The sequence below is a fragment of the Eubalaena glacialis genome, chromosome 7 (genome assembly GCF_028564815.1).
Source record: "Eubalaena glacialis isolate mEubGla1 chromosome 7, mEubGla1.1.hap2.+ XY, whole genome shotgun sequence".
Lineage (NCBI taxonomy): Eukaryota > Metazoa > Chordata > Mammalia > Artiodactyla > Balaenidae > Eubalaena > Eubalaena glacialis.
In genome coordinates, this window is record NC_083722.1 from 29,229,256 (window position 1) to 29,244,711 (window position 15,456).

The window sequence follows — 15,456 nt, forward strand, 5'->3', positions numbered from 1 at the left end:
TGTCATCACGTAGCCTTCACTTCTTATCTGTGTCTTCTCTTCTGTCTCTCATAAGGACGCTTGTCATTGGATTTAGGGCCCCACTTGGATAATCCAGAATGGTCTTATTTCGAGGCCCTTAACTTAATTGCTTCAGCAGAGACCCCTTTTCCAAATAAGCTCACATACACAGGTTTGAGGGGTTAGGATATTGACATACCTTTTGCAGGGGCCACCACGCAACCCACTACACATGGCTAAAGGTGAGTGTCCCAGCTTTCTTCTGTAGGTCAAATATGCTGACGTTCAAAAGGAAAGAAATTGATGTGAAACGTAATGCCAACTAGAGAGAATTTTGGAAATTTGGGAGTTATAAGGACTGATGCAGAGTGGGCAAGGACCAGGGATACTCATTGTGTGGGACACATCCACATAAATAACTGACCCATGTTCTATAATAACTTTTCAGTCCTACCGCACTTGCATACGTCCCCTCGGACGTTGATGTAGGTGAGGAACCTGTTTATAATTATCTGGGTCTAGAACATATCTCCATTTGACAAATAACCAGGAGGTTATATCATCTGTGAATTGCATTTCAGAGTAAGGAAAAGGATATTACAAAATATTTATTATAAGAGGGTTTTTGTTTTGTTTTGTTTTTTGCTACGCTGTGCGGCTTGCAGGATCTTAGTTCCCCAACTAAGGATTGAACCTAGTGAAAGCATGGAGTCCTAACCCCTGGACCACCAGGGAATTCCCAAGAGGGGGTTGCTGAGTCTGATGGGAGGAAACTCACAGGAAAAAAAGTCCCCATCCTAAGGTGTTTTTCACAGATCTCCTTTGAGTGAATTTTCTAGTTGGTAGTATTTTATCAGAATTTCCTAAAGTAATTCCAATCTCCCTGAGTGATGCATACTTAGATCTACCGTAGCTCATGGCTGTGTCTTGCGGAATAGTCTAGAGCTTCTGGGGTGGGAACCAATATACTGTGTAGTGAGACCTTCTTTCCCGCAGTCCTGTTTGGTGGTGGATGGATGTGGTGACCAGCCTCTCCGAAACTTAATTTTCTTATCTTTCAAATAAGAATGTCATATACCAAGTCACTGTTATCTAAAAACTAATCTAAGTCCCCAAATAAAAAAATTATGAGTATACCTAAATACTAATTGGATATCGAGAAGTAGGAACCCTCTGAACAGAAGTAAATCTCACCAAGGCTGATGTCTTTCTCTGTTCCATTGCTTCCCAGTGCAGGCGTTTGGAGATAAGAAAGCAGGGGAGGATAGTAATGCACGCTCCAAAACCAGACTCTCCCGTGGTGCTCCTATAATCAACTCCATTAATGGTAGACGGTGACCCATGTTTTTAACTTCTGTTCTCCTGCTCTCAGATGGAATGTCAAAGCAATATCATTTGAAAGAAATGGAGGAGGAATGCAAGGGCACCAAGGCCTGAAAAATGCAGCTGCACGTACTCCCCTCCATCTTCATTGTCTTTATCCTGGTCCTTGAAATGCCAGCCAACCACACTTCATGGCCTATGTCTCCCCTAGGAACTCTCTTCCCCCATAAGTTCTCATGTCTCATACTTCATGTCCCCTCCTTTTCTGACTTCCTTATACAAAATAGCATCCCTAATCAATCATATTCCTTTACCCTACTTTATTTTCATCCAAACAACTGACATCATTTTATAATTTTATTCAATAGTTTGTTTATGGCCTCTGGCTCCCACTGGAATATATGACCCACAAGGGCAGGGATACTGCCTACTGCATTGCTTTATCCTCCATGCCTAGAACAGAAACTGGCATCTAATGAGCTCCCAGTAAATATTTGTTGACTGAATGCATTTCACTCTTTCTTAACTTTGTCATCAGATCTAGAGTTCCAGGTTGATACTCATTCATGGGTTACTTCTGCCTGCTTTCTGATTTGAATGATGGCACTTTTTCAGGGACAAGAGCTTTGCCTTCCATTTTTGTTTTCCTTTTTGAATTTCCTTTTGATAATTAATAAATACCCTTGTCTGATCAGCTTTTATCATTTCCATCTGAGCAATTTTTAGTCCTGGCTTAAAGGACTAGTTAGAAGTTTGACTACGGAGGTATGCTGGGCTTCGAAGTCTTCCAAACATGGCTCAGCTAATTCATTATGTAAACATTGCCACCACAGACCACTGACCATGAGCAAGATTAATAGAACATGGTAAGGGGATTTACAGCAGATGATGGGAACATGAACTCCCTGAATTGTTTATTTATGCTATATTGGAAAAAAAAGTGGTTACTGGTTACCCTAATGTAATTATTGATCACTAGACTATAGTCTATAAATCCAGGAGGGTAGAGATCTTGTCTGTCTTGCTCACCTCTGTATCTTCAGGACCTAGAACAATGTCTGGTATATAGCTGAAGTTTATTAGCTGAAGTTTATTAACTGAATAAATAACTGAAGTTTATTAACTGAATAAACTGAAGTTTATTAAGTTTACAATGTTTTGAATGAATCACTGAATGAAAGAAGGAATACTGCTGACCGGGAGGGGGAAGGTTAGGGCCACTTGGTTTCCTAACTAGATAACAAGTGAGAAGGACAAACACGGTTTTGACCTGCAGTCAGCCTACATGGCACGTTCTGCTTTCTCCACCTACTGATCTCAGCTGTGCTCGGAGCAGGCCCTGGAATCCTGACCCAACATAACAAATAAATAGCATGGCTATTTTATTTTATTTTATTTTATTATTATTATTTTTTGCCACACCTCAGGGCTTGTGGGACCTTAGTTCCCTGACCAGGGATCGAACCCAGGCCCCCAGCAGCAAGCGCTCCAAGTCCTAACCACTGGACCGCCAGTGAATTCCCCATTATTTGATAGCTACATTCCTAGTACAGACTGCCAATTAAGATGACACAAATTAAACCTTATTTTCCCACATTTGGATGCAAGAGTCTGAAAATCTGGATTAAGTCCGGGTCAATTAGATTTTCTAGATTTGTGACAACATTCTAGAGTCTTGGTTTTCAATCTCTAAAATGATTACAACTCCCCCTCCCCCAATTAGATCCGGTGTGGCTATCTTTAACAAAGTTAGTATTCCTGTAATTACTTGAATAATACTCATTTCTCACTTGGACTGTAAGCTCCACAAAGGCATGGACCATCTGTCCTGTCCTCTGTTGAATCCTCAGATTGTAATACAGTACATTGTACATAGCACGTGCTCAACAAACGTGTGTCGAATCAATGAATCAGTGAATCATGCATCACTTTGTATTCCCAAGGACGCTGAAATCAAAGAGGCTCAGAGTCACCACAGATGGGTAAAAACATACATCTTTGGGCTCTGTGATACGCATCAGAGAACAGCCCATACTTTGATTTCACACCGTTCTTTATATCACAGGCCGTGTCACCACTACATCTTTGAAACTAAACTGTACATCCCCATGGATCCCTGGGTGTTTTGTGAATGTTTCTTTCACCAGGAAGAGTTCCCTCACTTACCTTTAGAAGTTTTCCAGTGCCACAGTCTGCTGCCATAGTTCAGGTTTCTTTGCAAAAAAAAATACATATCCAAAGTCCCTTTCATGGGTACATAGTGTATTCTCTGCCATGAAATGGAGCATGGAATTGTATTAGCTAGATCTTGGATGGTCTGCTCAAAAAGTATTCATCTGGCTCAGGTAATTTGTCCCTCTGGAAAAGTTCTGAAATAGACCTCTAGATATCAAGTTTTAGAATAATAACATGACCTCAAGGGTAATCTAGATGAGCAGGTACTAATGATGAGGCAACAGGACAAAGTGTTAGGCTTTTCTTCCCACCCATTTGTTTTGAGTAGGTCTGGTTCTTTCCCTAGTCCTGTTTGCCTGATCTATGAAATGGGTGTGTGCGTACCATGCCTTCCCCCAGGACTGTAACTTGGATGTCAGCAAGCTTCATTAGCTGCTGTTTGCCTCACCAAAGAGAACACAGGACAGGTGGAAAGTGTCTTTTAATTATCTGTCTGCCCACGTGCCAGGTGCCACTAACCCAGCTTTCAGAACTGAGATTGGCATCAAATAGACCAGCCACACAAGGAAACAGGAAACAATAGAAACAGAAGGCAGCACAGGGGCCCCAGAGAGGCAGCTGAGGAAGCAGAGCTTTGGTCTGGGTCCTACGTTTCAGGATGGGGTGATGGAGACATCGTGTGCTTGGAGGTTAGGTAGACGCAGATTCAAATCCCAGCTGAGGGTCTTTGCAAGTTACTTAAATATCTGAGCCCTACTGCCAAGATTAAAACAGGGCTATGTTATTAAATGTCTGGATTTGTGGTAAGAATTAGAGACATGTATGTAAACCATATGATACATCGCAGCACTCAATCATGAGTATGTGTCATTGTTTTTGACACTAGGGAGAGACAAGGTCAAGTTTGATAATGTCTGTTGTATATTCAGGTGGAAGAAAGTAGCCAAGTGTTCCCTTACGTGCTAAAAGAAACTACTGTCTACCAGTTAGACTGAAAAATAGATTTTGAAGATGAAATTTTGCTTCAAAAAATAGTCCCTTGCCTCCCTTACCCATTTGTTTTGTTTCATTTTCTTCCTGAAACATCTTGCTTATAAACTCATTCTTCATTGTAGCTGAGGTTACTGGAAATGAGTTTAAAATGAAATATAAATTTCTGTCATCCTGATGGCCTTCTCTTCCTATCCCATGCACACTGCTGATGCTGTCTTATTCTACGTTTCATGCTCACATACACGCTGACCGTGGATCCAAGCCTGCAGAGGGATGTCCTAGGGCCAGAGTGACCACACGAACACTTGTATTTGCCCGCCTTGAAAGCTCCCCACCCCAAGCTCCATGACCCTTCTGTTCTGTGGAAACCCTAAAATATTTTAGAAGAACTCGTAACATTCAATGGAGCAGGAAATGCAGCTGTAGACATCTTTGGTGAGTCAAGCTGGTGTCACCTTGGTCTTGGGCAGAGCCTTGAGGGAGCTGGCATAGAAATCAGTCCAGGCAAAAATAGGACTTTTACAAAGACCAGTGATGGAGAACCCAAATATACAGGAGATTTGAAAAGTAAAGGAGGAGGGAGGGTTTTCCATTGGCTTAGCCAAATATCATCCCATATATTAGCAAACAACCTTGGGCCTGGTACCTAACCTAAGTCTTATTTTCCACAGCTTTAAAATGGGGATAATGAATACCTACCACAAACGTTTATTATCATGATGAGGGAAGATACTGTTGGTGAAGCACCTTGGAGATTAACCAGTACTTAACAGGTACTCAGAAATCAGTTTCCGCCTCCTTTCCACGAGTCCTCTTTCTCATATAGTGGTGTGTTGGAATTGGCTCACGCTGGATTTAGGGTCAATTTCTGCCCTGTTTTAAGTTCAGGGACATCATGTTGGTAGCTTGAAATTTGCTGTGGTGGGAGTATTTACACCATGGAAATTGGCAAATGCTGTCAGTCAGGGCTCCTTCATCCACAACCCTCCCTAGAAAACTTGTTGTTAAACATTTACCATCATATCACTGGGTATTGATGAACTACTTTAACATCTTCGAGCCTTGCTTTCTCCACCTTTAAATGAGGGAGAAGAAACACAGTCTGCCCGTCTCACAGGGATTTGGTGCCCAATAACATAATGAAAAACAAAATGACTGAGAGTAGTAATGATTAAGATTTGGGTGAGCTAGAGAAGGTGCTAATAGCATTTCTTCCAGGGAAGAGAGAGAAATGCTGGAGGTCTGCCACTCCTGGTGAGGTACTCTGGTCCATGACTGGAAGCTGAGAGGAAAGGGAGCCTTGTTTTCTTGGCCACACCCCTTTGGATTGGAGCTTCAGTCATTTAAGAGACGTGGATGAGGGAAGGAGGTGGTGGCTCAAATGCTGCAGATCCATGTTGTTATTACTGAGACTTAGTAGCTTTGCTTTTTTTTTTTTGGCTGCACCCCAGGTCTTGCGGGATCTTAGTTCCCCAACCAGGGATTGATCCTGGATCCTGTGAGTGAAAGTGTCGAGGCCTAACCACTGGACCGCCAGAGAATTCCCTAGTAGCTTTTCTTTCTTTTTTTTTTTTTTTATAAATTTATTTATTTTATTTATTTATTTTTTATTTTTGGCTGCGTTGGGTCTTTGCTGCTGTGCGTGGGCTTTCTCTAGTTGCAGCGAGCGGGGGCTACTCTTTGTTGCGGTGCGTGGGCTTCTCATTGGGTGGCTTCTCTTGTTGCAGAGCACGGGCTCTAGGCGTGCAGGCTTCAGTAGTTGTGGCACTTGGGCTCAGTATTTGTGGCTCATGGGCGCTAGAGTGCAGGCTCAGTAGTTGTGGCGCACGGGCTCAGTTGCTCCGCGGCGTGTGGGATCTTCCCGGACCAGGGCTCGAACCCGTGTCCCCTGCATTGGCAGGCGGATTCTTAACCACTGCACCACCAGGGAAGCCCCCTAGTAGCTTTTCTTGAGTAAATATTTCTTCAATGGCTCTCTGTCCTTAGGACAATTTCCATATTTATTTATTTACTGAAGTTGACTTGATTCATAATATTACATTAGTTTCAGGTATACAACGTAGTAATTCAAAATTTTTACAGATTACACTCCATTTACAGTTATTATAAAATATTGGCTCTATTCCCTGTGTTGTACAATATATCCTTGTAGTTTATCTATTTTATACACAGATAAACTGCTGTGAACATAGTGCTGCTATGAACATTGGGGTGTATGGATCTTTTTGAAATTAGTGTCTTCATTTTCTTCAGATATATAAATGGTTGTTTTATACAATTTTCACCATTTATAGTTGTATCCTGTGAAGTGATCCACAGAGCTCCTCATGCTGCCATTCTGAAAGTAGAAGTAGTAGTGATTTTTTAAACAAAACTCCAAAATCATAAAGAGGGAAATTTGTTGGTTTTTACTACATTAAAATAAAAAGTTTTTGTTCAAGGATGGGTGGTAGATAGAAAGTCAACTGATGACTTCCAGGTGGGCAACTGAAATAAAATATTTACAAAGTAGATTGATAATAAAATATTGTATATTGTTAATGGATATACATCTAGAATATATAGGAATTTCTATAAATCTGCAAGAACATGATGGGCAACCTCATAGAAAAATGGACAATGGATGACTAAGCAGGTCACAGAAGGAAGAAACTCTTGCAGCTAGTTGAATTCATGAGGAGCGACTTAACCTCATTAAGAGTCATAGAAATGCAATTAAAATAAGATTCCATTTTACTCTCAACAGTAGGCAAAAATTGAGTTATAAGCTATCAAATGCTGATGAAAGTGGGGAAACAGAAAGACTCATGTACTGTTGGTGAGACTATAAGCTTTTGGAGAACAATTTGGTGTTATTTAGTAAAATTAAGTGCACATATAGCCTATGACCCAGGAAAATTCCATGCTTGGGTACCTTAGAAAATCTTTCACAAAGAAACAAGGGGAGGATGATTCATGACAGCATTGTTGTTAATGTTTGTCAGTGCAAAGATTTGGAACCAACCTAAAAACTGAACAGAGAAAGGATGAACATGGTGGGGTACATGCATGTTATCAAATACAGTGTATCAATCAGAAAGAAGGAACTAGATCCATATATATCAATAAGGATAGTTCACAAATATAGTATTGAGCTTAAAAAGTAAAAAACACAATGAAATGCTTAGCACAATGCAATTGATGTAGAACATAAAATAATACTTTCTGTTGTTCATTGTTACACAAATTTGTGAATAAAGGCATGGATGATGGAATGATATACATTAAATACAGGAGCATGGATGTGAATGGTGGCAAGGAGGTGGCAAACGGCTTTGAGCATGGAAGATGAAGAAGACAAAAAAAATGCAAAAAATTAAATTTAAAAGGGACTATGCCGGTGGTGGCATCAATAATGCACCACAAACTAAGGAGTATGGTTGTTCCTATCAGTCCTATTCTGTGCTCCCAAGAACCCATTAATGATGATGATACAATAAGATAAGGTATATGTAAGTGACTAGCAGTTCAACCATCTTTGCTAATTCTCCTTTCCTTTCTGACTACCTTACAGAGATAGCACCAGAATTAGGGAGATGAACATTTGAGATGGGCTTTGAAAATTTCCACAGAAATGATAGTTTGAATTACTTTTGTAAAAACTAGGTATGAATTGCTACTATAAAAATGACTATTTATTTGTTTAAATTGGCCAGTGGCTCAGTCAGGTAGAGACTAACTGGGAGGGTAGAGTTTAAAAAGAAAATATTTCAGCAAGGCAAGCTGTCAAGGATCATATGAATTATACCAGAAAATGAAAATTAAAAATTCCTGGACAAAATCTGTAAGCCCTGAAATATGGTCCAAACACTGCCATCTGCTCATAAAATTATGGAGAGGCTGCTGGAACTTTCCAGCACTGGAATGGACTGTCTCCACAAAGCTGTCGAGGCAAAAATCTGAGGCACCAGAGCATCAGGAGAGCTTCCAAGGGAAGAAGGTCGCTGGGATGCTTTCACTCGCCTTGGCTTATTTCTGCTCAGCAATTCCCAAAGTTAAAAAAAAAGGGAGGATTTGCCCTTATAAAGCACCAGTCCAAATTATACTTCCTTCTACTTAGCTAACCCTGGAGCGCCCCTACTTTATTACCAGTACCCATCCGATTCATAATCATTCTTCAAGTCACATCTCAAGTCCAAGGGAGAATGGGATGAATAAGGGCCTTGGATACAGAAAAACCTGGGCTCCAATCTAAACTCAACTGCTTGTTAGCTGTATGAGCTTGGGCAGAAGATGAAATCTCATTGTGCTGCAATTTCCTGAACAAAATGCGGAAAACAATACCTAACTTTCAAGTTGTTGTGAGAATGAAAAAACTAGAGGAGACACTCAAATCAATATTTACACATTCTCTCTCCTTCTCATTCCTTTGACTCCTCTTGTCTCAGTTGATCTCTCCTTTCTCGGAACTTCCCCAACACCTGCAGGTGCAACTCGGTGACTTCCTATCTTGACTGTAATCTCACTTCCTGGCGTAACTTTTATCTCACCCGGAAGAGCTTAGCATGAACTTTCTTTTCCTTCTTCTGACCTTCCCCCCAGAGAACACTCATTAGAACAGGAGCTTGGTTGCATATTACCAAAGTACCATAAACAGATAAAGGACGGAGGGACCCCTGCATTTCTCTTAAAATACCCCACTGGCCATCAGTTATAGAAAAAAGTCTGAAAATTCTCATCAGAAAATGGTGTTTTAGGTAAAACAAAATTGAATGCAATATTTTCAGCCACAGAGAAGCTACACTCATTTATCTTTACGTTTTTAAACGGGGTGTCAGCAGGGGGAAACCAGATCCTTTGTTTCGCCCTCCACAAATACAGCAGTGACTCAATCGTTCCTTATTCTGCTGTCACAAAGGGAGCTGGACACTTTATTTTTCCTATGACAAATCTAAAGTAGGTAATCACTCTCTTCTCTAGATAACTAGGCAACACCCACAGTCAAAAAGGATTCTCTCTTTCTAGTTCATTTAAACTCATAATTTCACATAGGCCCGTAATGATACACCAAACCACGGAAATAGTTCAGTTTCATCCTACTGTTCCCAGGCAGAGAAAATACAGGTTAGCTGGTAAGGGAGGGTACTGAAAGCAGAAGTTCATCTCAAATCCTTAAGCCAAATGGACAATTTCATGGCTATATTACCAGCCCATTTCCCCAAGATTCACTGGGAAAAGGGGTGCTTCCTATTTTGGGGGGTGCAGGGAGCTGTGTGCCCTGCATGGTGGGAGTGCACAGGGAGTGCCCTTCTAGTTTCCATGCCATGGTCGTCCCCAGGAAGCCAATCACTCAGCCAGCTCCAGGGTGACTGCCAAGGCACCTGGGCCAAAGGGCTCTACGCCTTTTAATGTAATACAAATTTCTATGAAGGGCTATAGCCTTCAAAGGAACTTAATGTAATTATAACCTGGCTTTAACACAGAGGCCATTTGTTCCATACATTTAAATCAATCCAGTTACATTTTGATGCACACATCGTGCCAAGCGGTCACGATGAACACAGCACTACGTGAATGCTTAAGAATAGCAATTCTCACTCGTGGAGGGAATACAAGAAGACCTGGGTAGCTTTCCCTTCCTTTTTTTAAAAACAGCTTTGTTGGGCTTCCCTGGTGGCGCAGTCGTTGGGAATCTGCCTGCCAATGCAGGGGACACAGGTTCGAGCCCTGGTCCGGGAAGATCCCACATGCTGCGGAGCAGCTGGGCCCGTGAGCCACAACTACTGAAGCCCGTACGCCTAGAGCCCATGCTCTGCAACAAGAGAAGCCACTGCAATGAGAAGCCCGCACACTGCAACGAAGAGTAGCCCCTGCTACTAGAGAAAGCCCATGCACAGCAATGAAGACCCAATGCAGCCCAAAAATAAATTAATTAATTAATTTTAAAAAATAAAAAATAAAAAATAAACAAAAACAGCTTTGTTGAGGTTTACTTTGCATACCCATAAAAGTGAAGTACAATACAAAGAGGTGAAGTAACTTGCCTAATATCTCATAGCTGGCAAGAGGTCAAGTCAGGATGTGAAACCTGACAGCCTGCATCCCATCCTCATAACAACCAGATGGAAGTACCTGAGGCTCAGGGAGCTATAGAACTTGTCCAACACAGCTGCTCAGTCACAGGGATTAAATTGAAACTTTGAGTTTGTCTATTCCCACATCTTTACTTTTTTACTACATTACATTGGTCTCACTCCAAATTGTGGGAAGCTTTGAATACTGTAGCTTCCCAATTACTTTAAAAATGTTTCTTTCATGCCCATTACTCACTCAACAAACAGTCATGGAGTGAGTGAATTGGGCCAGAGCCACAGAGCTACAGAGAACTAAGGCATGGTTGGATCCTGGGTGGGATCACAATCTTGTGTGGAAACAGACACAAAAACAATGAATTCTAACAGTAGGAACCTGTAAAAAGTACTCTGTTTGGAGAATAGGAAGGACTAAATTTCACCCAAGAAAGCAGAAACTTGAAGCAGCAGCCCAGGAGACATGCTGATGAGAGAGTCTATTCTTAATTCTTCATAATAGGGCACAGGTGACAGCAGAATCAGAACAGCATTTTAAGACTAGTTGATGGAGGATGGAAATTGATGGAGAGGAGATAAATTGTTAGGTCAATCAGGAAGAAGATGGGAGATACTAGGGATCCTAAGTTAGAGCCGTGAACACAGAGAAGGGAAGGGGGGGACAGATGGCAGAGAATCTGTACACAGCAAACACACAGTTATGTTTTTTCCACTGTGTTCTTTTTGTATTAATACCACATCAATTTGCAGTTTTACAGGAACCAAGATTTGAGCTCCTTAGGTGCTGCTATACTTTCATGTTGCACGCACATACACGCACACAGTTTCACTAGTAATTTTTCACCTACAGATTTTTCTTAAAAAAAAAAAAAAATTCCCATGTGGCACAAAGATCTGTAGGTGTGGAGGCTTCGAGTGCAGAAAAAGGTCCTCTGGAGGGGAAGCCCAAAAAGATGATCAGTGATCAGTTAGTTATTAAGTCCATCAATGTGTTCAACACTGGGCAGGAGGACTTATAGAGGGAAAGGGCATGAGGGCTCAAGGTGGAACCTCTAATTACTCCTTGATTCAGTGGGGAATTTTGTTGACCCAGAGAAAAGGAAGAGAATCCTAAACTTCTCATGCATAAAACCTTCCCTCCCTTTCCCCACACATGCAATTCCTTCCTTGAGAGGTCTTTTGGGGTTAGAAAGTTGTCCTCTGGCAGTGCAAATGCTTTTGGGAGAGCACCTGACATCTGGGATGAAATGGATGAGAGGGTAAGACAAATTTTCTCCCATTTTTAATTTTGCTAAAGACTCTGCTGACAGTTTGTGAGAGAAAATTCTAATTTTGAGTAGCTCTTATTATTATAAGGGTACTATCTTCATTTCCATATCTGCAGTAAATAATCAAGACCCAGTTCTTCTCTTTGCCATCTTTCCTCTTCCCTGGCAGCCGCAGACAAGAGGGTTGAGCTCTGCAGTTTTGGTGGGTATACAATCTACCCTGGACACCGGAGGCTCTACACCAGGACCTACTGGAAGGTTTTCCAACTTCATAATGCAAATTGCAAGTTGGCATTCCTTTCCAAGAGGAATCCTTGGCGGGTAAACTGGACTGTTCTCTCCAGAAGAAAGCACAAAAAGGGAGAGCTGAAGAAATTTTAAAAAGAACCCACGGTATAGTCAAATTCCAGAGGCCATCACGGGTATAGCCCTTGCTGATATAAGGGCTAAGAGGAATCAGAAAGGCTCAACTAGAACGACCTAACAGGGCTGCCAAGGAAGCAAAAGAGGGCTAAGAAAGCACCTAAAAATACAACAAAGGCTGCTGCTAAGCCTCCCTCAAAGGCAGCACGTAAGAAAAATATTGTGAAGCCCGTGAAGGTTTCTGCTCCCTGAGTTGGTGGAAAATGTCAAATTGTGAAGTGAAGGTTTCTGCTCCCTGAGTTGGTGGAAAATATCAAATTGCCAGATTAGATTTTTTAAATTAATTAATTATTATTTTTTAGATCAGATTTTAAAATAAAGATCTGACTCTAAAAAAGGGATTCCGTTCTTAAAACAAGGCATACATATTCACATCTTTCCCTTTCCTCTACACTCATTTCCTCTCATCCCTGCTTTTTTTTTTTTCCCCAACAAATTTGTTCAGAGCCTTCTAGGAGTTAGCCATCAGCTGGACCTTCCCTGGTCCCAAATATCTAGACATGATTGTCTTGAACCCCATTCTATGCCCCATGGGAGTGCAAAGCCCACCCTGAGATAACCACGTTCCCAGGAAGCTTACAGTTTGTTCTGATCTGAGCTCCTGTTTTTCCTGAGTTCACAGGTTGATGAATCTCCTGGCAAAATTCTAGGTGCTGTCCCTTCTTCCTGCTGAAACTTTCACTCCAAGCATGTGATATAGGACTTCCTGAAGACTTAAGGGGACAGAGGGAGGGTTTACAATGCAGTAAGGCGATATCTTCAAATCTACTGTCATCCAGCCTTATCACTAACAGTGACTTTCCACTGTCCCAGCACAGACACCCAGTGACGCCACCTTCCTGCTCTCTTCCTCGTGCCTCTTAAAATTCTTCTCTTTGCTTTCTGAGAAGGTACCCAGGTCCCAGGTGCCAGGCTAATGGGGTATTTGAGAGCTCAACAGCACAGTAGGAGATCTCTACTTAACAGAATCCAGCCTTGGTAAATGGAAATTTGTGGTTGTAAATATATCTCTTGGGAATAACACCTAATAAAGATATGTACAAAGTGCTGAAAGGACATCAGGAAAGGAAAGACTTGCATGCAAAGGGACTTGTGGGGATTAAGGGAAAGCTTTACGAATAGTCCATGCATGTCTGCATGCATGCAGGCATGCATCCATCCTCCCATCCATCCACCCATCCATCCATCCATCCATCCATCCATCAATCTATCCATCTAACATTGACTGAGTGCCAGCTTAAGTGCCAGATACTGCTCTAGCCATTGGAGGTATAGTCATGAACAAGACAGCAAGGGCTCTGCCCTATCAGGGTTTATATTCTAGTTGGGGGCTATGAATTTTGATTCATGTTTTGCAGGAAGAAGAAGCATTCACTGCATAGGTAAGGGAGTCAAGACTTTTCCAGCAGAGAGAACAGGATACATAAAGCCATAAAGGCAAGAAAGAAAATGAAATATAATTAAAGCACTAGGAAACTTAATATGCTTGGCTCATAGGATACGTAGTGGGAAGGCAAAGATGGAGGCAGGGCCAGGCACGCATATAGCTGGGAGTTTGGATATTATCCTGTGGCAAAGGGAAGGTTTGATCAATTGTACAACGTCCCTGTCTTTCTTTTTCCTGCTGCTGTGCCCTCTCCTCATCTCTATTCCAGCCAGCATGTGTGCTTGTCATTCCCACCAAATGAGTCCATAGAGATAGGAGCACTGATTTATTTGAGCAGACATGTGTCAACATCATTTGGAGAAAAGGCACCAGACCCATTATATACACTCAAATAATGTAATTAGGACTAGTTAGAAAGCAGCAAACCTCAAGCTTTCTTAATTCAGTCCTGACTGCTTCAGCCCACTCTGCTTCTCAGCCTGTCTTCCGAACTAATTTCTACTTCTCCATCTCTCCATTCGTCAGCTCCTTTTCCCCAACACACACACACACACACACACACACACACACACACACACACTTCAGTCATCTCAGGCTCTCTCCTGTTGTCTTGACTCTTGTCATGGCAAGCCATGATAGTCACTGGCTTTCCACAGCAAGGAAGGGGTAAATTCTTAGACCCCACCTCCCTTAATGTGGGCGAAGGTACCATAATAAAAACATGGTTCAACCCTAATCTCTTCACATCTTTGTTGGATTCATGCAATTCTAAAGGCAAGGTCCGGATGGGACCTTAGAGACTGTCTAGTGAAATCTAGCTCCTTCATTTTAAAAAAAAACAGATCAGGGGAATTTATCTCAAGCTAACAAGACTCTGGAGCTGAAAGCAACAGAGGCACATCTTGGTTCTCTACTCTGATGGGGGATAGGCATGTGTGTGCGTGTATGTGTGTATATGTACGTGTGTGTGTGTGTTGGAGAAGAGTGTGTGGTAGGAGACCCTGGTCCATGCAGGCAAGTGGAAAATGTAAGATGCAATCCCAGCAGCCATACAGCCAGGCTTTATGGATGTTGGAACATTCTAAGGTTCTGCAGGGGTTGATACAGCACAGAAAACAGGCATCCGGCCACATACCGGATTAGGTATTTCTTAGTCCCACCCAAGGGTTATGCCTCGTGACAGCCTCACTCCTCTTATCTCTGCCTCTGCTATTCCTGCTACTTCTGCTGCCACAGGTTAATAACTTGAGAAGAAAAAAACCAACTCGTCTGTCTTCTTTATGGCTCATGCTGACTCTTGGCCTCTCCTGCCTGTGGTTTCTGCTTGCTGGGTCTCTGTGGATCATCGGCTTGTGCCCATTGCTAAGTCCTTCTCTCAGTCTAGCCTTTAAAGTTCCCAAGAGGGAGTTCCCTGGTGGCCTAGTGGTTAGGATTCAGGGCTTTCGCTACCGTGGCCTGGGTTCAGTCCCTGGTCAGGAACTGAGATCCTGTAAGCTGCATGGTGCTGCCAAAAAAAAAAAAAAAAAAAAAAAGTTCCCAAGAGAGGGGCTGATTGGTTCTTTTAGATTCCTCCTCCCTTCTCTCCTTCCTTCCTTCCTTCCTCCCTCCCTCCCTCCCTTCCTTTATTTTTGGCTATGTTGAGTCTTCGTTGCTGTGCAAGGCTTTCTCTAGTTGTGGCAAGCAGGGGCTACTCTTCGTTGTGGTGTGCAGGCTTCTCATTGCGGTGGCTTCTCTTGTTGCGGAGCACGGGCTCTAGGCATGCGGGCTTCCGTAGTTGTGGCATGAGGGCTCAGTAGTTGTGGCTCACGGGCTCTAGAGC

General features: G+C 42.3%; 1 pseudogene; it reads left to right on the forward strand.

Annotated features, from left to right (window-relative positions):
* The first annotated feature begins 232 nt into the window (after positions 1–232).
* Positions 233–12,472, forward strand: LOC133095692 (large ribosomal subunit protein eL24-like; annotated as a pseudogene).
* The last annotated feature ends 2,984 nt before the right edge of the window (positions 12,473–15,456 follow it).